At 47.2% G+C, this 25,169-nt stretch overlaps 1 long non-coding RNA gene across 2 annotated transcripts; it reads right to left on the bottom strand.

Moving 5' to 3' along the window:
- Positions 1-12,554: 12,554 nt before the first annotated feature.
- Positions 12,555-19,531, bottom strand: LOC132665071 (uncharacterized). Of its 2 annotated transcripts, XR_013551178.2 has the most exons (4): positions 18,803-19,531; positions 17,273-17,513; positions 15,752-16,584; positions 12,555-13,929 (listed from the first exon to the last, which is right to left on the bottom strand). It is a non-coding gene; the product is annotated as an uncharacterized LOC132665071 (long non-coding RNA). The 2 variants fall into 2 exon arrangements; XR_013551177.2 differs by having other exon boundaries at positions 15,752-17,513.
- Positions 19,532-25,169: the final 5,638 nt, after the last annotated feature.

Raw genomic sequence — 25,169 nt, 5'->3', positions numbered from 1 at the left:
CCTCCGTTTCAATTTGTTAACAAAAGGATGACTTAAAGTGATGGCTAATTGTTTCTGTCTCAAAGTCATGGGTAATTGTTCAGATAGCTTTCAAAGTCCTTGGTAACCTAAAAGGTTAAAGTTTTGCCTGCATGATAAATTGAGATTAAATTCATTGGATATCTAATGAGATAAGAGGCTAAAGCACTAATTACTAGATGTGGGTCTGTGCTGTTGATTTGTTGCAAAAAACTAAGGATATTTGGAACTGTTGAAAAACAGGCTTTGTGCTTAATGGATTCATAAGTTTGCCATTTAAAAAATTCTAAAGTAACATAGAGTTTACAATTGGTTGCTACTTAGTTTTCACAGAAGACTAAGGCTTCTAAGAGTTAAAATTCTGTTAACTATAGTTAAAACTGATAAAAATAAGAAAAATAACTCTGTATGTAAAAAAGTAGGATATATATAAACGGTATAAGAACTGGAAATATATTTTTGCTGAAGGTAAAAGGAAGTAATTTTGTCCTAAGTGAGACTAGTTATTTGGAGAGAAATGGCTTGGGACCAAATGTAAACGCAAAGAAAAGTTGTGGAAGGTTCGTGAAGGAAAATCTTTAAAGAGAAATTTTATGTGTGGTCAGGGCGGACTAAGGTTAAAATAAATGGATTTTAAAAGTACGCGGGGTTAAGATTAAAATTCCTCACCCTTTGGTCCAAAGGCTGGGAAAATGATGGCAATACCCTTGGTGCTGGCCTCCAAATCCTTTACTTTTGTGTTGTTCCTGTTCAGCAGAGGACTGGATGCCTCTGCCGTAGGAGGGATAGATAATATATAAAGAGCTTTTACTAAGATACATGGGAGCCATTTTACTAAACTTAGCCCACTGTATGCCAAAAATGGATACCCACATAGATGAAACATATTTATGTGGGCATTGTTGAGAAAGGCAGGGGAAGAGAATAGACCTTGACTCTGGGTCTTTAGCCCCCTCCCTCAACGGCCAATGATCAATATGTAAGTTTCTGTTGGACCAAAATAAAATTAGTGCATTCTACGACAACCAGGAAAATCTTGCTTGGTCACAGTCCATACCCCCAAGGTCCTACAGGCCAGAAATGAAGGGGTAAGAAGAAAAAACAGGAAAGACCAGGCCAGCTCTCAGAGGTAGGTGAAGCCTGGGTAAGAATGACTACTCCCAGCACCTCATGAGACTGACAGGGCTTCTGGCTGCCAGTCACATAGCCAGCCAAAATGAAGGGCTAGGAGATGAGGTTTCTCCTGGCCAGCTACAGGAAACTGAGATAAGGGACAATTTTCTTCCTTTTTCCTATAGATGGGTAATTCCCCAGCCAAGGCCATTGCTCCTTTGGAATGCATTATAATTCATTTGCTTTTGCCCAAAGGCTTGGCCCCAATACAAATTGGAAGAGGGAACCTGACTGCCAGAGGAAATCATCAACGACAATACTATCCTACAACTGGACGTGTTTTGCAAATGTGAAGGGAAATGGGGGAGAATTCCCCTATGTTCGTTGTTTTGGGGCCTTAAGAAAAAAAAGCGAGATATATGTAAGCAATGCAAGGTGGATCCTAATTTAATGGCAACCCTTTCTAAAGTCCAGGAATCAGGAGGGGATGAAATTAAGGGCCCCATACCTGTACCCAAAACAGACCTAGAAAAGGAGGAAAGGAAGTCTCCCACCTCAACCTCCTCCTCCTCGGGTCCTCAATCTATACATTTAAAAAAAAAAAAAAAAAATGGGGTGCCTGGGTGGCTCAGTCGGTTAAGCGGCCGACTTCAGCTCAGGTCACGATCTCGAGGTCCGTGAGTTCGAGCCCCGCATCGGGCTCTGGGCTGATGGCTCAGAGCCTGGAGCCTGCTTCCGATTCTGTGTCTCCCTCTCTCTCTGCCCCTCCCCCGTTCATGCTCTGTCTCTCTCTGTCTCAAAAATAAATAAATGTTAAAAAAAAAAAAAAATTAAAAAAAAAAAATTTAAGGAAATCTAAGATTTAGCCCTTAAATTATGCCAAATTAGCCACTATTTTAGAAACACAAAATGAAAGCCCAATGGCCTTGCTGGAGAGGTTGAGGGAGGTTCTCATTAAATATATGGCTACTACCCTGGCACCCCTATGGCTGAGATGATTTTAAAGGACAAATTTGTCAATCAGCCCTAGACACTAAGAGAAAATGCAAAACTTGGCTGTTGGCCTTGAAGGGACCCTGGAGGAGCGCTTTCGAGCTGCCAGTTGGGTATATTACAAACAAAACAGAAAAGGAAGCTTAAAAAAAAACCTGAGGCCTCAGTTGTGGCCTTATATACCATGTCAGATGGGACTTCCCGAGGTCCTGGCACCAAGTGCCATTTATATGGCCATTCAGAGCACTAAAACGAGAACTTCCTCAGAGGGGACAACCAAAATGAAAACCGCGTAAACCCTGCCCCTTTTGTGGAGACAATCGCTGGAGATCTGAATGCCCTCGGGGACCTCGATCTGCCACGGCTCAGATAACCAATGTCCCTAGAAGGGACTGACCGGGACCTGGGGCTCTTCATGGTTAAACCACCCCTAAACCAACTGTATATCAAACCCAGAGCCTCGGGTAACTCTAAATATAGAAGGAAAACTGGTTGATTTCCTTCTTAACACCAGAGCTACCTTTTCTGTCACCCTTTGCACTCCAGGCCAACTATCCAAATGTCGCATGATTATTAGAGACATCTTCGAAAAACTTCTAACTAAATTTTTCTCTCAGCCCTTGGGATGTATATGGGGAAACCTAATTTTTTCTCGTTCTTTCCTGATAATGCCAGAGAGCCTTACGCCCTTGCTAGAAAGCAACAGTATAACGAAATGAGGACTATGGTGCTACTAACTCCAGGACAGATAAACAATTATGTGAGTTTTTGAAAATTACTGGACATTGTAGGCTATAGGTACCTGGGCTCAGGAAAATAGTTGCTGCTATATCAATTATTAAACGACACTCAATCCCACCTACTCTCTCCCCCCAGATAAACTGGGGTCTGACTTCTAGACACTGTCTCCAGCCCTTGGAATGGTTACAAACAGAGCAGGGCAATTACCATTACCAAGCTCACAGAGCTAAAAGATTGTTAAAACACAGCATCAGGCCTTTCATTGAGGGAGGGACAAAATTTATCAAATGGCCCAAAGGATGTTTACTAAAAAAATTCATCAAGGACAGTTCTGCACGTAGTAATCAGGCTGTGAAGTATGTCTTAGAAATAATCCTTCCAACCACAAACTTGCTCTCCCAGACAATCAAAGAACTGGAGACTATCCAGGAAAGACTAACAATTAGGTCTCACTCAGATGCCAAGGTAAAAACACAAAACAAAACTAAACATTCCAACATCTGTATGGGTTAATACTTTTACTAATTGGGTAAAGGCCTTCTTCTACAAGACAGAGAAGGCACAAAAAGTAACACAAATTCTGCTTTATAAAATAATACCCAGGTTTGGCTTGCTAAAAATTTACCTAAAAGTTTTACACATCAAAATAAAGCAGACTGCTTATACTAGACAAAACTATAACACCTCAGAAACATCAAATTAAAAAAAATTTTTTAATTAAGTTAGGGCCAAACTCTCAGAAATAGGGCCACCATTGATTAGTTACTGCTCGCCTGCTTCTCCATCACCTGGGTTAACGAGAGATTCCTTGACGTATGTTGTTTGCGAAGTCAGGGTCTCTCCTAGGTTGACAGGTTTGCAAACTGTAGACATTATCTTAAGATGCCATCTTGTTGGTCGGTAGAATCTTCACTTTGTGTTTTTCCCTTTGTGTCTGCTGATGTTTATGCCGCCTCATGCCCACCAGCCTTCCTGTAAAACCACATAGGGGACCACTCGACAGACCCTTGGGTAGACTCTAACTGCTGTACCCGTACACTGTCCCTTATCAGCTTGAAGAAGCCAGAACAGTCATCGTCCCTGTTCCCTAACAGCAGACACAGGCCCTGTTCCAGGGGAGAAATAAATAGGGAAAGGGTGAACATTAGGCAGGGAGAGAGAAGGGGCCTTCAGGGAGGCAGACTACAGCTGCAGGTGGGAGGCTGAAGAAGCAGACGGGGTTCTCCCTTTATGAGATCCTTTATGGGCACCCTCCCCCCATTATCAAGGGCATAAGCGGGGGATCTAAATGAGACAGGTAATCTAACCCTAAGACAACAGATGTGAGCCCTTGCCTCTACCCTAACCACCTTATACCGCTGGGTCAGGGAGCGATTACCTGTGAGTCTGACCACAGACGCTCGCTCACCCCTTTAAACCAGGAGATGCTGTATGGGTGAAGGAGCAGAGTGTCCAACCCCTAAAACCCCTCTGGAGAGGACCGTTCACTGTCATTTTGTCCACCCTTACGCAGGAAAGTAGCTGAAGCGGGTCCCTGGGTTCACTACGGCAGAGTGAAGCCGGCATCTCGAAACTGGGAGTGCCTTCCTGATCCATCCACGCCGTGCAAGCTAACCACACGGAAGGTTCTGCAACTCCAGAGGCTCCAGGAGACCACAGCCCTGCTTCAGTCACTCTGGAAGCTGACTGATCTACGCACGGCAGAAGCTTGAGGAACCGACGGTCCAATGAAACAAAAGACGGTCCGTATTTTTATAGGTTTCCTTGCTGTGAGGCACTGTCACGCCTTGTTGCCCACTATTATTGCGATTCTTGCTGTACTCTTTGTCATAGGATTGGCCGAGGCCGCCTTGGCTGTTAACACTCACCCTCCTTTTGTGGACAGGATGCTTCGTTGGTACCAACACGGGGAAACAGTGGCGATAAGAGACTAGAAAATTAGATTCCCACAAACCTTATGCTAAAGCAAAACACCCCAGTTCTACTACCGGGATTTGGCTTCTCAAAAACTCAATTATTGGGAAAAACCATCTTGCCTTGTGGGGAAAAAGTTCATCGTCGTCTTTGTTAAAAACTTAACATGCCTAGGCCAAACATTTTATAACTCGACTGCCCAGAAAACCCAATGGTGGGGGACCCCCAGATCACCTTGAACCAGATCCCCACTCCTTGTCTGACTTCTATCATCTCCGAGAGGCCTGAGACAATGTCAATTCAGCCATCAAATGGCGGGTCCAGGTGGACTGTCCTAGATATATGAAAGGACAGCCTATGTGGTACTTCCCTCAGTCTGGTCAGGGTCATATGTGCTGGGAACTCTTCGTCCATCTTTCTTCCTGCTCCCACTTGCCAGAGGGAAACATTTGGGAGTCCAAATGTATGGGCACAAGGGAGACTCAAAGAAAGCAGCGTGCCTTAAAAATTAACAATTAAAAAGATAATAAATGGCCTCCCGAGCATATAATCCAGTATTATGGGCCTGCCACCTCGGCAGAGGATGGCCACACCCCCATTTACATGCTAAACTGCATAATCAGACTGCAAGCAGTTAATGAAATTATAACCAATGAAACTGCCAGAACCCTTAACTTACCAGCCAAGCAGCAAACCCAAATGTTCAACGCCGTCTATCAAGATTGCTTGGCCTTACGTTACCTGATTGCTTCTGAGAGAGGTGTTTGTGGAAAACTTAACCTGAGCAACTGTTGCCCACAGAGAGATGATGACGGGAGAGTCCTAGAGGAGATCACAGATCAAAGAAAAAAGGTTGCTCATGTCCCCGTCCGGACCTGGACCGGTTGGAACCCTGGCATGTTATCTGGAGGATGGTTTTCAACTCTCCGGGGATCCAAAACCCTCATGGAAATCAATGCTCCTCCTCATTTAGGAGGCTGCTTAATCTCACCCTCCTTTGGTCCTCTGGTGGTACGGTCTGCCTCCAGTCTCACTGAGGCCATAATTTAAAAAAAGAGGGCCACTCGTGTAATGATGTTATAAAAATATAAACCTCTAAACCAAGATCATGCTCTTGGACCCTAAATAGAGGGGTCCAAGCATCAAAGGGGGGAATGTGGTAGGATCCCCTCCTTAAGGAGAGAAAAAAAAACAAACCTCAAGGCAACCTGGCTATATGCCCACGTGACAACATCCCTCATGACTTTGTAACATGAGACCACTTAATCAGACTCCATGTTTGCGTGTTATCAGATATGGGAGACAAAGAAGTAAAAAATATATTGAAAAACTACGCCACGTGGCATTCGGGGCTCAGCTCTTTGGGTACGAACCCATCTGGGCGTTGCCGGCGGGAATAAAGTCGCTTCCCGGAAAGAAAAGCCTCATGTCATGACTTCCTGTGCGAGAATCTGGCTACAACTTCTGGACCAGAGCGCAAAGACCCTGCTGCTGTGCCTCATGCCAAACAAAACCAAACAAAAAATACAACCCCCACCACCCCAAAACAGAAACCAAAGCTTTATTTCATACACGTAGAGCCTAATTTTCCAAGTGAGAGCTCTTGGGTAGCCAAGGGTCCGTGGGTTCCACTGAGCAGGTTGGTTCGAATCCTTGATCACTTGGGGCGGAATTTCCAGAAGTGTCTGGGAGTGAAAAATGGGAGTTGGCCCCTCTTCAGAAGGAGAGGCAGCAGTGATGGAGGTGGGGAGAGGATGGGAGGGCAGCACGCGCTCTGGACCCTGCAGAGCTGGACGGAGAAAGCTGTGGTCGCTTCGGAGGGCGCTGGTGCAGGGGCCGGTGGTGCACGAGTCTCCCCTCCCGGAAATGTGCCGGGAGGAAGAGGACAGAGGTGGAGTCAGAGCCGGAGGGATGCCAGTCTGAACAGTGGGGGCGTCCCGTTTTCCCTGCCGCAGTGCCACCCCCCTCTTGCCCGCACACTCTTGTTCATGCCTCAAGACTCAATTCCAATGGGAGCCCCTGGGGGAACCCCTCAGTGCTTGTCCAGCCAGAATCCAGCCCACTTACCTCTATGGCTCATGGACCTTTCTGTATCTCCTCACGGCAGCTTTGTCACATTAGTAACTCACAGAGATTCTTGCTTTTCACTCCACTCCCGCTCTCAGGCCAGAGTAAGTGTGGGAGAGAACGCTCCGCTGGTGTGCAATGGCCATTCTCTTCTTCCTTAATAATAGAATCCTAATTTTATTGAAAAGAACTGGTACACTTTTTTGGCCCTTTGCACCTTCCAGGTTCCAGCTGCCTGGAAGCCTGATGTGATGAACGGAGTTCCAGCAGCTTTTTTGGATAACAAAGTGTTCTTGAGTATGGAAGCCACCACTTGAAAAATGGAGAAGATTGCAAGGTCCTTGGATCTTATCATCATGGACCATCAGGGACCAGCCTTGGACAGCTTACGGACTTCCTTTACATGAGAGAAGAATACATGTGTATTTCATTTAAGCCACTATTATCTTGGGTATTTCCATTCTGCGCTGCCCAAATGAGTGTTAGGTGGTTCACCTGCACATCTTTGCAACTCAAAATTCTCCCACAAATTCCAGAAGGATGGATGAATGATGTTCATTTTACTGAATGCTGGAGAAGGATGTTATATCGCAAATCACATGAATTCCTAAAATCCCCTTTAAAACATTTCTGTTCCTTCTTCAAGATTCTTTTCCCCACAGCTGCTGTTTCATCCCTATTTATTCTCTCACTCCCTCCAAATCCTTTAAGCTTAATCAGCCCCTCTCTTCCCCAGCCCCACCCTCAAAGTTTCGTCAACCTAAACACTGTAGCTTAGCCATCTGCTGAGTACGACAAGACCACCAATTGTGCACCAAGTGTGTCCCGTGGGGCCTCAAGTCATTGTTCCACATTCGAGATTGTAATTAACTACTTACATCTCTGCAGCTGCTCCACTTGCGACCCCCTACTCACTTGGTGAGGGTCTGCGGTGTGCAGGACGGCCGCGTGCACCCGCGGGTCCCCACTGCTCAGCATGGCACTTGGCACCCTGGGGCACAAATGATGGGCAGAGCTCCGTCCGGTACCACCTGGCCATCTTTCTTGTGGCCACACCTGCCATCAAAGCCTGCAGAGTAAATGAAGTCTGCTCTGTCTTTGCCACATAAAGAACCTGCTGTACAGATTACACCCTGAGCCACTGGGGGTTCTTCACACCTCTTGACTTGCACTTGGGGGGCTGTATATTACCTCCTTTCTGGTTTCTTTCTAAATAGGGTGCAGGACAGGAAGACCAACTTCAATTGGTGTGTAAGCTACACATTTTGAAGTTAATGTACATCTAGGCTTTGTGTGTTTCTTGTGGGCTTTGCTCTGTGCTTTCTTTGGCTTTATCCCAAGCCTCTTGGGCAATTATTTTTGGCTCCTTCAGTGAATGGCTTTAAATCAACTTTTTCTGTTCCAAATGCTTAATATAGGGCTTGTCCACATGTATTTTTCATAGTATTATTGGAAAGTGTCTCTTGTGAGTAAATCTTTCTGTCTCTAATCAGTTGCTGCCATGTGGGTGCAGCATAAACACTACGTGCCTAGCCCGACGGAGAATTCTAAGTGGGTTCTCCACCGGAGGAGCTGATTCTCACGCCTATTTCCACAGAAGGGGAAGGTACTGAAAAATACTCTAGTAGGATTTCCACAATATTCAATCTCTCCAGACTAGCATAAGGCCTTTTGAGTCTCTTAAGATTTGTGGTCAATAATGGAGGTAAAGGGGCCAACCACATGTTTTTGGAGTGAAGAAAACCCTTGGGCAGGGCGCTCCCACCGCAAGTGGGAACAGAGGTCAGTGACCACCCTGCGACAGGTAAGAAGAGACTATTATTTCCAGGCCCTGATCAGGTTGTGACTATGGGGGCACTCAGGCTGGTGCCCTGGTCGGGGGGCTGGGTGGGGGGGTACTCAGGCTGGGGCACATACTCTCTCTAATTTTTTCTCCTTCTGTATAATTTCCTACTGCTGCTGTAGCAAATAACCACACTGTAGTGGCTTGAGACAACCTAGATTAATTGTCCTACAGTTGTGGAGAAGTCTGATATGGGCCCAGTGGGCTAAAATCAAGATGTCGACAGGATCGTGTTCCAGCCAAGAGCTCTAGGGGGGAATTCACTTCCTTGCTTTTTCCAGCATCTAGAGGCCCTTCAGTTCCTTGGCTCATGGCTCCTTCCTCTTTCTTGAGCCAGAAATGTACCATCTCCAAGTCTCTCTTTCTCTCCCCTCTGCCTGATCATCACATCTTCTCTCGCACTCCTTCCTCCCTCTTTCCCTTAGAAGGACCCTTGTGATTACATTGGACCCACCCGAATATTCCAAGATGGTGTCCGCACCTAAGACCCTTAACTTAATCACATCTGCAAAGTGCTTTATGCCACATAAGGCAACATGTAACAGATTCTGGAAAGTAGGGCGGGCGGGCCAGCGTTGTGTCTCCCACCCCCCTTGTGCACCGTGAGATCCTGGAGGCGAGTCCCATGCTGCTTCCTCTAATTTCACATCCCAACCCCACACAGGAACTACATCCAGTGGCCACAGGACTGGTCAGGTGTTGGTTGCCTAAGTCCAATAAAAAACTTCTCTTGGCCGTTGATTTTCTGCTTCTGGAATGATGGCTGCACTATCTGCAGAAAGCCCACATCCTTCCCCCCGCCTTCTTTGGTTTTTATCTTGGTTTCTCTATTATCAACCTTCCACCTCATTTTTATGTTTTTTTTGGTTGCGTGAGAAACCTGCAGTGTTGGCAGAGGACACAGACGGGAAGGGCTACTTGCCGAGGAGCACGGTTTCTTCTGGTTCTGTTCCCCAACTGCAGCTGTGGGCAGGCAGTGAGGACGCAGTTCTGTGGCAAGTGGGGCAGTCTGGAAGTGGATTATTTTAAGCACAGAAATGCGCTAGAACTTCAAATTATTGCTACCTCTGCTGGCTTCTTCCTCTTTTAGCCTGGCTTCTTTAATTGTCCTGTGCTCTTCTCTTGAAAAATAATAGCCTTCACATAACTCTGTGGCTGGAAAGACAAAATAAGCCCACTGGTTGTTTAAGAAATGTGAATTTTAAGATTAGGATGCAAAAAAAAAAAAAAAAAAAGAACATGTTGCTTGGGTAGCTGGAGATTCTCAATAGGAATATATGGGCACTATTCTGTCTTAAAGGTGACAGTTTCAAAGCCTAGGAATTTTCTTTAAAAACAAAATCCGGGGCGCCTGGGTGACTCAGTCGGTTAGGCATCCGACTTCAGCTCAGGTCATGATCTCGCGGTCTGTGGGTTCAAGCCCCGCGTCGGGCTCTGTGCTGACAGCTCGGAGCCTGGAGCCTGTTTCGGATTCTGTGTCTCCCTCTCTGTGCCCCTACCCCTTTCATGCTCTGTCTCTCTCTGTCTCAAAAATAAACTTTAAAAAAAACAATTTAAAAACAAAATCCAAAGCAGTTCATAGGCTCTCTCTGTTTTGTTTTTACCTTCAAAGCTTTTCTTTCTCCCAAATGATTCTGCTTAGACACTTTAAATACAGCGAACTGAAATATGGGGGTGGGGGTGGGAATTGCCACACACACCGTGGATGAAACCCCGCACTTGACAACAGCGGTTAAGGACGGAAGTCAGGCTTAGATGCTTCTACACCTGCTTGAGGTTACGTGGGAAAGGTGCTGTCTGCCCCGAGGCTCTGAGCGCCCTGGTCCCTGCACCCACCCTGCGGTGTCACCTGGGACCTGGAGAGAGATGCCGGTTGGGACCCCAACTGACACTCAGGGAATCTGGTCTGCAGAAGCCAGTGTCGCCTTCAGGGCCACCTTCCACGCCTCAGTTGGGAGATTCAACAGCAGGATCCTTCTTCTTGCCTTTCCCCAACCACGTGGACACATGAAGTTCCACAATCAGCAATGCGTTCCTTTTAGATTAAGCATTACCTCCTCTTTTCAAAATAGAAGAGATTGAGAAACACTGTCACATATGCTGTGGTCTTTTGGGGACCTGCCAGGGCATCCCTCACACCAGCAGCTACTTTGAAGAGAAAGGGTCACAGGCGCTTTCCGGGTGCCTGGGGGCTCAGTTGGTTAAGTGTCCGAATTTTGATTTTGGCTCAGGTCATGATCTCTGTTTTGTGAGTTCGAGCCCCACATCAGGATTCTCTCTGTCCCTCTCTCTCTCTCAAAAAAAAAAAAAAAAAGTTTAAAAAATAAATAAAAGGAATGGGTTTCTACACAATACTATTTAATGTTACGAATGAGATGTAGAAGTATGAAGAAGACAGGATTTACATGTCAGAGGAAAATAATACAAGTAATTTGCACGTTCTGTCTGGAAAGTCCACCGGGGTGAAAGGTTTCCTCTTTTGTTGCTAATCGGGTGGATGGCTGCAGTCACCACCTGATACTGGGTTATACACAGTTTTGTGCTGAGGAAGTGCTCCCCAAGTTTCACACACACAGACAAACCAGAAGACCGCGCAAGTTCCGATCTCCCTCACATAGTCCATGGGGTTTGTGGGAATCACATAGCTTAACTTGTCTGGGGCAGGACCAACTTCTCACTGAGAGGTGCTGAAGCACAAATATCTTAAAAGCACTTAAAATTGGTTTTTGCAAGTGCAGGGCACTCGAACTCACAAATGCTTGCTAATCATTGTTTTCCCCAGGCTCTTAATTTCTCCAGGTGCCAGAGAAATGCAAGATTAAATTAAACATTAGCAAATACCTTGAGTGCTGCATTTTCCACGTTGATACATTAACCGTGGTGTTTTGAGCTGGGAAACACGAGACCATAATATATAAATTGGAATCCTAAGTACTCAGCCATGCTCTTCCTGGGAGCTCTTCTAATAGATGTAAGTAGTGATGTTTCTTGAGAATATGCCCAGAGATCTGGAGCTGGGCAAATGTTCTCCAAGTCTAACAAGAGAATATGGTTTGCATTAGAAGTTTGAAGTATTTTTCTTTCCTTCATTTTCTCATGGTGTTGGGATCTCTCCCTCATTCTTTCCCAGGGGGTTTGGAGCCCCAGGTTGGTCTAGAGGTGAGTGTGTAGTGCCCTGGGATTTAACTGCACCCGAGCACCCAATTCTGGCCTACTGTGATGTCTTTAGGTCAGGGTTTAATATTTATGTTACTATGACTAAAGAATATTCATAGATGAGCCATGAGCAATTTGCTGTACAAAGTTTTGTTTTCCCTGAACTTTGTAATTATCTTTTTTCATTTGTTTGGTTTTCACGTTTTCATTATGAATTCACCCTCAAACTGTTCTCCATTTGTCCAAATCTCCTCTCAAGACATGTGGGAGCACTGATTTCATTTTTCTGAGCCTGTCTGAGATCCCTCTACTCAGCCCGGGCCTTGTGGTCACCTCCGGGCTCGAACCGGGGACCGCCCTTTGCTGGCGCACAGCAGACGGTCATCTCCTTTCTGTCCGGGGTGTCTTACTTCCTGTAGCCCACATCTTCTGCTTTCTCATCTGGGGAGGGGGGGGAGGACACATTTTCCGGTAGCTTTCCAAGAAAGGGAGCACGGGAGTTAGTCTATGTCCCCCTTGCATGTCTGAAATGTCTTGATCTCTCTGAAGCCTGGTTGACAGTTTGGCTGCACACAGACGTCTAAATTGGAAATTTAATTTTCCTTCAGAACACTGGAGAATTGACTTCGTTGCCTTTTAGCTTCTGCTGTTCAGTTATGAAGCTTTTCTGATTCCTGCTTGTGTGAATGTTACCTATTTTTTCTCTCTGGACGTTTGTAGGATTCCCCCCCCCCCCTTTTTTTTTGCCTCCAATATTGTGAAATGTCAGTCATCATGTTGGGTCCTTCTCAGTTGGGTCCATCAGTGGATCCTTCTCATCAGGAAACTCATATCTTGTATTTCCAGGAAATTTTCTTGAATTATTTCTTTGATGATTTTCTCTCTTAAACACATTGTTTGCATTTTCTTTTCAGATATTAGTCTTCTGAACTTATTCTCTCTTTTCTTACCTTTTCTCTCCTTTTTCCCGTATTTCTCTTTTTTGCTCGATTTCCTGAATTTTACTTCCTAATACTTCTACTGAGTTTTCCATCTTGCTAGGGCATTTTAATATCAAGGGTTCTTTTTTTGTTGTTGTTCTCTCAGTTTTCCTTTTTTTTGCAAAATGGTATCTTGTTCACAGTTAAAGTATTTTCCCTTGTCTCCCTGAGAATACCAAAGATAGTATTTCTGAAGTTTTCTTCTTCCTTGGTTGTCTCCTGTGTTGGTCTCTCTTTCCTGTCAGAGGGCAGATGTCTGGTATCTTCAGATTTAAGGGTTGGGGCTGAGAAGCTGGTGGTGAGCTCTGAGTATCTGGGTGGCTTTTGTGGGTGTAGGGTTCGCCGTGGGAAGACCTGCTAAGCTCTGTAACTGGGGGGTCAGTGATGCCAGTATTCGTGTTTAGAAACTTCCTCTTGAGCTGGTCAGCTTCCCCAGAAATGTGATTTTCAATCTCTTTCCCAGGAACTTAGTTCTACGAACAAGGTGGAGGAGAAGAGCTGAGGATCTCTGTGCCCATCAGGGTTCTCCAGGGAAGCAGTAACCAGTAGGATTAACCTATAAATGTTCAGAGATTTATTCTAGGGAATTGGCTTCTGTGGTTGTGGGGCTGGCAGTCCACAGGTCTGAAGTCCACAGGGCAGGCTGGCAGGCTGCACACTCAGGCAGCTTGAAGCAGGATTTCTTTCTTTCCTAGAAACCTCAGTTTTGCTCTTAAGGCCTCCAGCTGATTGGGTGAGGCCCATCCACATTCTAATCTGCTTTACTGAATGTCAACTGCTTGTAGGTGTTATAACCACATCTACACAGCATGTTCACAGCAACACTTAGTGTTTGATTAAATAACCGGGGACTGTGGCTTAGCCACGCTGACCCATAACCATCAGTCTTCTTATCTGATAAAGTTATAATTAATTCATCAATAAATAATAATTAATTCAATAAATATTTATTGAGTTGCCAGTCTGTTGTCTTGGCCTTTAATCTTCTCTTCGATATGAAGAAGAATCTGCTCTCAGCTGTGCGTGGTGCCCTGCAGGACAGCCTGTTTGTACCCTGCAGAGCACAGGAGGTCAGACTCACTGGGGAGTGGAGAGTCAGGACCTCTGGAAGGCAGAATCGGAAAGGAAGTGGGTTTGCTGGCAGACAAACCTCTTTTTTATTGCCTCACTTTGCTCCCACTCCATCCTAGGCATGCAAAGTCATATGTCACCTGCCCAGATGCTATCCAGATTTTTAAAATCACATTACTACTGGAGTAGTAGTAGTAGTAGTAGTAGTAGTAGTAGTAGTAGATCAGTAAATCAGTAAATGTTCCTCCATTCTGTGAACGCACCTGTGCTGGCTGCATAGCTAACGGTACAAGGAGACCGTCTGGCGGGTCATACCGCCAGTGGAATTAACACAAACAGTGCCTGATATATCTAAACATAATGGTTACAAGATTTCTGAAGCTCTTTTAATATGTCCTCAGGTGCTGGGGGCAAAAACAGTCTATTGAGAGCAGGGCCAGCCCTCCAGGAGCTGATGGCCTGGGAGGGACAGTGTATCCTGTTCCAGGGAAGTGAGCGGACATGTGGGAGGGAAAGAGGGGGTGCAGGGGCTGGGTTTTAGTGGTGCCACGTAGAGACACACACTTCTGACCAAAGAGATAGATTCTCAAAGGTACAGGAGTGAAGAGGCAGGTATATATGACATCTAGTTACATAACTATATGTGTATTATACTATATACAATATACATCAGATATGATCACATATGTAATACCTGCCCTGAGGTCCTAGTTCCTAAAGGCAGGGACAATGGGGCTAGAGAAAGCTCCAGGCTTCCCTGACCTTGCTGCACCAGGCATCAGAGGGGGTGACGGTGTAAGGCTGCAGGGTTTCACCAGGCTTTGCTAGACACGCAGGGTGGCTGGCCAGTAGCTGGCGCATCAGCTCTCCGGAGAGGCTGCACCTGCAGGCAGATCCGCCAAGGTGGGTGGGGTGCTAGCCTGCCAGCCCCGCATGAGGACCCGGCTTTGTGGCTTTGTCCTGTTCCCTCTTTGTCTCTGACCCTGTCTCAGAGAGTAAGCCACGAAGGAGCAATGGGGGGAAGAGCAGAAGCTGCCCCCACTTTCCTCCTCACCCTTGCCCACCACACAAAGCATGCACACCTACACACATGCATGTGCACACCTACACACACGCATCTGCACACATGCACACACATGCAAGCACACACACACGCACATGCATCCGCACGTGTACACACATGCATCTATCTGCACGCACACACACACACACGCAAGCACACACACAGGCATGCACACGTGCATACATGCATCCGCACGCACACGCAATCACACACATACATGCATCCGCACGCACGCGCACACGCATGCGCACGAGCACACGCTCACCACACTCACGCATGCACACGCGCACACGTACACGCGCCCGTGCACACGCACGCACCCCGCAACTCCGCTGGGGCCACGAATCTGGCCTGCACTGTGGGCGAGTAGGGCCACGGGTCAACCGTGAGACTGACGTCTCCAAACGGTCAGGGCTGCATCTTAAAGGACCCGAAAGAAACTTGCCCGCACGAGTGCAGGCCTGAAAGCCGGGCAGTGGACTAGGCGGCAGGAAGGAGCCTTCCGAGCGGCGCCCAGCGGAGCTGACCGCACCGTGGGCGGCAGATTTGAGGCGCATTTGTGAAGAAAGCAACAATTCGAACATGGCTCCAGAAGTGGAGGGAGAAGCTGGTGTGTCCCATCACCAGCGCTCCCAGGTGGCACGGCTGCGGGGGGGGGGGGGCGGGGGGGGGGAGGGGGGACCACCTCCCCCCTCCCGCCCGCGCCCCCCCCCCCACCGACCAGCGGAACCCGCCTCACCCCACCCCCAGCCTCAGCGGACGATGTGTGGCGGCGTTTGCACCTCCTCTTACCGAGTCCCCGGAAGCCGGGCCGCGGCTGCACCTGCAGTTAGCTGCATGAGTCCTGGGGCGACGTTTCTTCCCTCCTCCTTGTTCCCTGGGTTTGGTCCCCCCCATATAAGGAAGGCGCCGCTCCTCGGTTCGTACGGTAACCTCACACGAGCAGCCGGTCCTTGCGTGGGCGCCGTGGCCGTGGCCCTGTGCGTGCTTTGCGCCTCCGTCGGGAGCGCGCTCCGCTCGGCTCTGATTTTCCCGCGGCACGGCCGCCTGCACTGACCAGTGGGCGTGCGACGTGGGGCTGGACTCGGGGTTCGGGGTTACTCGCATCCAGGGTCTGATGCGCCAACAGCTCCAGCCCGTGCTGCGTCTGTGGTCTGCAAGCTCGCAAGGAGCCGGTGGCGCGGCCTAGCGACAATGTCCCAGTAACAACCCCCTGGGGCCGGGGCTTGGCTCCCAAGCTCGGCCCCCACGGGCCCACGGCTCGCCTGTGTTCTCCAGCCACAGGCAGGGACGTCAGACTCACCTACTCTTGTGGCAGCTCCGGGAGCTCCCCCAAGCCACAGGTGTCTTTGTTGTCAGGTTTCTCGAGGTCCCGGATTGCAGGTCAGGTTCATTTTCACCTGGCACCAGAGATTTGATTCCCTAAGGAACTAGCGTTGGAAGCCCCTGGAACACGGTAGACCCCCAGTCAGTATTTGTTGGAGGATGGAATGCGGGGTTCTGGGGCCAGCAGTCCCCCGCTGGCAGCTCCCACTGTGGAAAACATCTTTATTTTCCTGCACTGCGGTCTCTTGCCGGGAGAGTGAGAAAGTCTACTTTTCGGTGTCTACAGGGAAAGCAGCAGCCTGTGAAATAGAAGCCGTAGGGGCCACATGACTGGGGTGGAGGGGAAGTTGAGAGCCACGTCTTCCTTCTTCCCTTTGCCCTTGACTTTATAAAGTTACCAGGTACCCATAAAGTCCGGAGCCCCTTCAGGGCCCCCCTATTTGGACCCCAGCCCGCCTTTACACCCTCTGCCCTGCAGCGTCTCCTCACCACCCCCACGCGGGTAAGCGACCGGATATACCTGTAACCTTCCGGCATCCTGTCCGTTTCCGGAGGCTTCCCTCGGGCCCCTCAACCACCCCAGGGGGAACGCCTGCACCCGTCCGGCACTGCTGGCTGGGCCACTCACTAGGCTTCACTGGGTGTGCTGAGAGTTCAAGCCTTTTCCCCGTGTGGACACACCCTGTGAAAGAGGCCCCGGGCTCTTGTGACTCTGGGTTACAGAAAGCACAGGTCTTGCAGCGCCGTCACCGCCCGGAGCCCATGGTCAGGAAGCCCCCCGTAGCTTGGCTGGCTCGGGGTCTTCCAGCCTCCACACTGTCCACATCTGGGGCGACGACTCTGCTCTCAAGGGCTGAGGAAGCGGCCGCCAGGGCGGGCCCTGTGGATGCCAATGCCTCTGCAGTAATTTCCACCACTCTTTCCGAAAAACACATTGTCTTTTCTGGATTTCTTCCAGAATAAACGGTCCAGGCTCCCGCGTCTTACCTTGCGCCGATCAAACTACCAGATCCACCTGGAGTAGAGACGAGGCTTGCTCAACACAAAGCCAGCAGAAGCTTTTAAGGCACCAGCACAGACTAAAGAACTTGCACGGTGAGGGGGTAGACAGTGACATTTAGAGAACAATCTTACTGCCGAAGTCCTCCGTGATGATGGCTGGGGCCCTGGCAGCCGTTGGTAGCTGGTGGCTCCTGGGTGGTGATGTGACAGGAGCAGGGCCGGTGGCCTAAGGACAGAGACAGATAGTCACTTGCAGAGAAGCTGACTTGTTGCCCTGGCTTGGGAGCCTCATGGGATGTGGGGGTTCCCACATTGCCACTCGAGAATGTATGACATCTTCTCTCATTAGGCTGTGGTTAAGGCAGGGCTTGTGGAATTCAAAACCGGAGCCTGATGGGGGAACTAAAATGAAACGCGAGGGTTAGCACAGCACTCAAGATGCCCACAGAGGCGCACGTGATCTTCTCAGATGTGGGACAGATGTGGCTAGAAGTTTCCAGTTAAGGAGCGTGGGTGGACATCATGGTTTTTAAGTCCCCCAAGAAGAAATAACCCTCCACAGAGAATAAAAAGTGCCCTCAAGCTGGTCTCAATTAAAGTTGCTTCAGGCTACCACACAACTTCTTAACCCTCTGTTTAGACCCTGTTCTATTCCACGCCCTCTTTCAAAGTGCAGTGCTCTGAATGACAGAAGAAAATCCTCCTTGCTTTCTTCCCTTTACATACTACTAAATTCCCTAGAATTCGGGACTTTAAGGAATTTGAGGAATTCAAACTACCAACTCCAGAATTTCCTCACTTATTTTATCAGTTGCTTCTTTGTACAGGGCTTCCTGAGGATGGCTTTGATCCCATTAAAGAGGATTCCATCTCTGTAATGAGAGAAATGACCAGAGTCTCGAAACTTAGCAGGACTACAGTGTTGTGACAAAGAAGTTGAACAACCACTTTCCAGATGCTATTCCGGTTAGAGAAGGGCAAAAGGTAGAGGGGTTAGGAGATGGCTTTAGATATCAAGAAGAACCCTCGTGGATTCAGAGGCTGTGCTTATGTTCTAGCTACTCACGGCAGACAAGGCAGAACCCACAATTCCCAGCTCATGTTCCCAGCTCGATACGTGATTCTCTTCCTCACTGAACAATAAAGGGTGATGCCCTGGGTGAGACCCGGTAGATACCGAGTTATATGTGCTTATCCTTAAAGAAGAGAGAATGGCAACTGTAATCCTCAAGCTCCTGCAATGTCTTAAGAGATGGGAGGTTGAATTGGTCTTTGAAGCTGAATGTTTTTTTCTTCTGGGAAGCCACCCCAGTGGGGAGAGACCCTCTTCCAGGAAGGAGATGTTTGAAACCATGTGGCTCTGGCTCCAGGGAGGCTAAACTTCCTCTGCATAATAATGTAAAGGCTGTAATTATTGTGGCCAACGTCTTATTTCTGCAGACTGTGATTCTTTAGAGTAATTTTCTTTCCCAAATATAGATTTGCACTACAACGTGCCAATATTTTATTGCTTACTTTTGTGGAGTTGGTGCATAATTCCTCACAGGCAGTGTCGAGAAAAAAAATCCGCAGACGGCAGGAAATGCATGCAGGCTTGACCTTCTCTTCACTCCTATGCACTGAAGGATTGAAAAAGAAAAAGGCAAAGAAGAAGTCATGTAAGGCAAGGTAAAGTCAGATAAAAAAGGGAAGGGAATCAACTGGGTTTCGGGCCCAGTACACAGACCATATACTGGGCTACAAAACAAGTCTTGGTAAATACATTTAAAATGAATGACGACAGTAGCATTGAATTAGAAAACAATGACAGAAAGAGACCTGCCACAAATATTTGAAAATTAGGGAGCAAGCTTCTAAATAGAATTTGAAAGTATTTTAAGCTGAATGAAGATAAAAACACAACATGTGAAAATTGTGGGATGCAGCTAAAGCAGTGCTTAGAGGGACAGGAATAGCACTGAATGCTTATATCAGAAAAGAGAAAGATTGGATGCCCGTGATCTAAGCTTCCATTGTATCAGTTAACCACTAAGTCCTGGCAGCTGTACTTCCTGGATGTTTCTTAACCAGTGTATTTCTCTGCATCATGCCACTGAGTCCCTACATGATCCCCCGCCTCCAGTCTTGTGTTTCTCCCACCTAAATCTCCAGTCCCTCCTGCCCAGCTGCTCTCACTGCTCCTCCTGCCTTGCATTCCAGGCCTGCCAACCTTCTGGCTCCTTGGGGTTCTCCTGCCTTCCTCTGGGTCTTCACACACACACACACACACACACACACACACACACACTAACACAGTTCCTCTGCCCACACACCTCCAGTTCACACCACTAATTCTCACCCACAGAAATATCCTAGCTTAAACTTCCCTTCTTTCTGGAAGCCACGCCCCTGCTATTGCTTCCATGAAAGTTCATTGTGCTTCCTTTGTGGTAGCATTTGACGCATTCTCACAGCGTGTCGAATTTGTGTCTCTTCTCCACTGGACACAGCAACTGTGGCTTTTACATGAGGTATTGCGTATCAGGCCCCTAGCATAGCTCCTGCACATGGTAGGTGCTGAATAAATATGTGGCAAATGAATGAACTCCTATTTTAGTGGAAATATACCACTACATTTGTGGTTCCATGTTGATGAGGTCAGGATTTTTGGATTACGGCTTGTGGTCAACATCAGTTGTTTCCTGGTATCCACTTGGCGCTTCCAGCTTGATGACAGCTCTAAATTCTGTTTGGGAATCTGCGTGGTTCCTGGGAAGCATATACTTAGCCTGGCTCCAGCAGTTACTGAAATATTCTCCATTGAGAAAACTGATCTGCTCTTGTGGTTTCAACTGCTGGAAGCTGCAATTTCTCAATTAAATTAGTTATTGGGGTTTCCTAAAAGGCTCTGGGGCCCTCCTATTTCTCCATCTTCATATCACTAACGTGCTGGGTGACTTCACTGGCAATATTCCTGTTATGTTTCCTGGCAGGACTATTTAGAAGTATCTGGGCGATTGCCCAGTGCTCTAGAAAGAGCATAGACAACAACTTGGCACATGTCAAAGTGAAACATGCCTAACACCATGAGGAGATGCAACAGATAAGAGTAAAAAAGGAAAACCAACGTAGAATTAACCTAAATTTAAACAGTATCAGTCCTGTGATATTTTTGCACATTTCAAGCAAAAGGAAATGGCTGTCTGGCCAAAAGAGAAAATGCTGTGAGTTGCTACATCAAAATACTAACATGATTTGTCTTTTTCCTAAAAATACCAGTAATTCATGTTCATTATAAACACTGGGGACATTTTAAAAAGGTATATGAAAGAGAAAGATCACCCAAAACAGTACGCAAAGTAGCCACTGGTAATGTTCCAATGCATTTTCCTTTCAGAAGTTTTCACACATGTAATACCGATGTGTATTTTCCCTTTCAAAATTCGAATGTATGTTTCTGTAGATCACTTGTGTGCACACAGGACCCCCAAGAGCGATTTGAGTAATCTTCCATTTTGCAGATCTGCTATAACTTCTAGGAAACTCTTCTCCTACTGCTGGACATGTTGGTTTCTAAGTATTTACTGTTATAAGTTATTTGGTGGTGAGCACCCTGAATATTAATCTTCACGATCCCCTCTGCTCAAATCACAGGTCAGCTTCTCCTCTTGTGTTTGGAGCCCCTCTCACTTTCTCAAGGACACTCCTGCTACCTCAGAGGTCCCCACCGGAGAACCCATGCCATCAAGGTGCAGACACTCTCTAGTACCCTCCATCTTGCACAAAGAAAAGCCCTTCTCACCCCATACCCTCCCCAGCTGCCCTCTCTGTACCCATTGCTGACCGATTCCCCTTTATCTGGTCCTAGATTTGGCCTCCACTTCCTTATCTCGTTTTTACTTGCATCTGCTCTGGGAGGGTGTGGCCCCACCCCTCAGGGAAAAGGGATTTTTGAAGGTGACCACATGTCTGTGCATTTCTCTGTCCTCAATTGTACTTCACCTTTTGGCACCATTCAGTGAGCATACCTTCCTTCGAGAAACAGTCCCATCTCCTGGCTCCCACAATACCAACCTTTTTGGTTCCCTTACTTCCACATTCTTTGGTGGCTCTTCTCCTTCAGTTTGTGCAAGAATGTTGGGGGTACCCTAGGGCCAGAACTCGGACCTCTTCCCTTCAACACCTTGTGTGGGTAATCTTATTTTCTCCCAGGATTTTAACTGCCAGCGATAATGCTGATGACTGCAGACATACCTCCCTAGGCCAGACCTTTCTCCAGATTTGCAGATGAACTGCCTGCCTGATACTTTCCCCCAGACGTCTTTTAGGCATCTCTAGCCTAATGCTGCTAAAACAAAAACATTTATTTTCTCCATGTCTTGAAAATATGTCTGTCCTTCCTCTGGCCTTCTGCATCTCAGTAAATCCCATGAGTTGCTGCTTTTTTAAGGAAAAAATGTAGGACTCAAGCTGACTTCTCTGTTTCTCACCTTCACATCCAACCTACTATGAAGTTCATGTGTCTATGTCCAAAATATTTCTGAGTTCAGTCTGTCTCTCCATCTCCACTCCTTTTCTTATCTAAGCCTTCGCCAGGTCTCACTTGGGTGACCTAGATGACATCAGAATGACCTGATGTCTTGTCCATGTATGACCCATTCTCCACACATCACCCTGAGTGGCCTGTTTGCCAGCCTCCCACACATCTACCTTGCCATGGTGTCTAAACCATGTGGCTTCTGCTCTCTCTTACATCTCATCTCCTACCGCTCACCCATGGCTCTCATACTCCCACCACCTGGGCCGTCTTGCCCTTCCTCTACCACTCCACGATCTCTCACCCTAGAGCCTTTGTGTTTGTTGTTTCTCCCCCTCAGGACATTCTGCTCCCAAGCTTCACATGACCGCCTCCGTCCCACCACCCGAGACTCAACTCAAATGTCATTTTCCAATTTAAAGTTGGCTCTCCTTTCATGTGTCAACTCCAGAGCCTGAGAAACTTGCACATAGGCAAATCATACACACACACAAAAAAAAAAACAAAAAAAAAAAAAAAAAAATGCCAACTGGAAAGAATCCAAAGTCCATCAATGGTGGAATGGATAGATTGTGGTATATTCATGCAATGGGATAGTACAGCAAAAGGAAAAGGAATAGACAAGAACAGGGCATCAGCCTGGTTGGACCTCAAACCATAATGATGAATGTGAGAAAGAAGTCACAGAGGATGCACTTGGTGTTGAATCAACCCACACAACCTACAAATATATTGTATGGGGATATAGCCACATATGTGGTAAAACTATAAAGAAAAACTATAAATAAAAGATTAACAAAGTATTCAGGGGGGTGGTTACTTCCCTTCCTGGAGTACAAGTGAGGCTGTGTCTCTGAACTTGGACGGTAGGATAAGGTCTTTGCTTTATTTTTAATCTTTAAGTTGCATGTGTATACTTTATAAATGCTTTTGAGTTCAGGGTATTTCTTTATGAAAAAAAGTTTTTTTAAGTTTAAGTTTTTTAAGTTTAAGTTTTTTTAAGATGGGGAGGCGCCTGAGTGGCTCAGTTGGTTGGGCGTCCAACTCTTGATTTCAGCTCAGGTCATGATCTCATGGTTGTGAGACTGAATGCCACGTGGGACTCCACAATGAGCATGGAGCCTGCTTAGGATTCTCTCTCTGTCCTGCATGCATGCTCTTTCTTTAAAAAAAAAAAAAAAAAAAAGAGCAAGATGGGACTGTAAAGCAACAGCATTATTTTTTCCTTATAATTATAATAATAATGTGAACTACGCTCACTCTGTGTATCTTGGTTCCCTCACTGTTGAGTGAAGGGAATGGACTGGACCTCCTTCTGTTCTTACATTCTATCATTCAGCAAAGAGCAGGCTGATTTGAAGGGACCTTGAGAGGACATCTGGTCTGTCTCCATACTTTCCAGAAAATTGCCAGTTAATTAAAACCAGTCCAGGCAAAAGTGAACCAGTTTGATTTGGAAATCCCACTCTCCCTCTCTCCAGGAAGAAATTACACAGCCTTGTTATATAATTAACTTTAAATATCTGAAAATTCTTCCTTCTGACCTATACAGATGGTTTACACTCTGGGGCCTCTTTTCAAACAATGATACAATACATTCAAAGTTGAAAAGTCTGGGGATGCTAAGTCTAAATGGAGCTGCCTATCAGAAATGTCATGGTTCCCAACACCCAGATGGAACCCTATACCCATTCCTAGAGCACAACAGCGCAGAGATGTGGCAGGTAGTATGCGTGTGTGGAGAGGGACACGGGGCTAATGCTCTCTTTGGCCAAATAAAATCTCTGTCAAGTTGCTGCTGCAAATACAACGTTCAGCAGTCTCTCAGAGGAGAACCTGTCTGATGCACATCAATGTTCTTATATGGAAGGGACACACAGATTCATGTGTTTCAATATAACTATTTTCTGATAATGTGGAAGAAGCATTCTGTTTCTCATAGCCCCCAGGATTGAACTGCACTTGAAATCAGGTTAACTAGAGCTAAATTTAATCATTGTGTGACCCGACTGGGTACATGCAACCTGGCGTATTGAATATCCTACTTTATGTTGTTTTTATTCTCAATTTCATCTGGTTATTTCCTTAGGGACCACAGAGCAATAGTAGGCAGCAAAGTAATGAAATGTGGTAAATGTGGTTAAAGAGAAATAGGGCTAAAAATACTTTTCCTTTGTTTCATCTTAGCAGCCCCATATATAGCGTGGCTTACTTTATTTTACAAAGTCCTAACGCCGGTTCTGAGGAGGAAAAAGGCAAGCTGAATTTATTGCTGTGGGAAACCACGGAGCTTCCTCAATTTTATAACATAGGAGCTCTTTGTTTTATAGACATGCCATGAAAGTCTGGGTCATAATCATTACCTGCCATTTATACCGGGGCTCAAGGCAAGCTCGCTCAAGTTCGCAGGGACCTCTGGAGCTGGTAGATGGTGCGGGCCGCAGTCACTCTGCCAGGCCTGGGACATCTTCATCATCCACAGGCGTTCGCACGGCCTGGGTGAGGTTAGCACGGAAATGTGGGATCACCAGATGGACTCATGGTCTCTGAGGACACAGGCCTTTCTGCTTCTGAGAGAAGCCTACACTGGTCTCTCAAATAGCTCTCAGCGCTGTAAGCTGGGAGGATTTGGGGGTGCCGGCCTCACCCGACTAAGAGTGATTCTCAAGGGAAACAGAGGGGAGGGGGAGGATTCCTCTCCTACACCCCTCGGCTCTTGAGGGGCCTTTTCAAATGTCAAAGCTCCAGGCGCCACCGCCAAACCCTCCCTCCATCTGGAGACTCACTGTGGGGGTCACACGTGTTCTAAAGGGAGCGAGTTTACACGGGGGCGGTGAGGCAGAGGACAGAGTGAGAACTACTAATTGCAGAAAGGTTTTGAAACATTGCATGTGTTTGCAGATCACAGATACTCATGGAAAGGATCACATCAGCATGTCTTCTAAATCCTTCTTTTATATCGCATGTTAAGAAAATCTTGCACGTTGTGAAGCAACGAGGTTCAGCAGAGAGATCGCTGCCCCGGGTGCTCTGATCGTCCAGGCCAGTGGATCTGGTCCCTTTGCGTCACCTGCCCCCCCACGTGGCTCCAAGGTACAGGCAGGGAATGTCAGTACCCCCCCTCCCCTGCAGACGGCCAGGGAGGGGAGTCAAAAGGCCATCACAACACTGAAAAGTCCCGGGGTGCCTGGGAGGGTTGCCCACCCTGGTTTAGGGGGTCCACAGGCTTCCCCGGAGGGACAGGTGTTGGAAATACTGGCGGGCGATCACCAAGGACAAGGACCTGGCGGTCTGCCACCACTGACCGCCCCTCCCCCACCCCCAGCACAGTTAGATCGGTGTTTCCCACCGTGCAGCAGAGCGTGA

This window comes from Panthera onca, chromosome D3 (assembly GCF_046562875.1).
Source record: "Panthera onca isolate mPanOnc1 chromosome D3, mPanOnc1 haplotype 2, whole genome shotgun sequence".
In the NCBI taxonomy this organism is placed as follows: domain Eukaryota; kingdom Metazoa; phylum Chordata; class Mammalia; order Carnivora; family Felidae; genus Panthera; species Panthera onca.
Note: the sequence above shows the minus strand (reverse complement) of the source record. Positions and strands in the feature narration are given on the sequence as shown.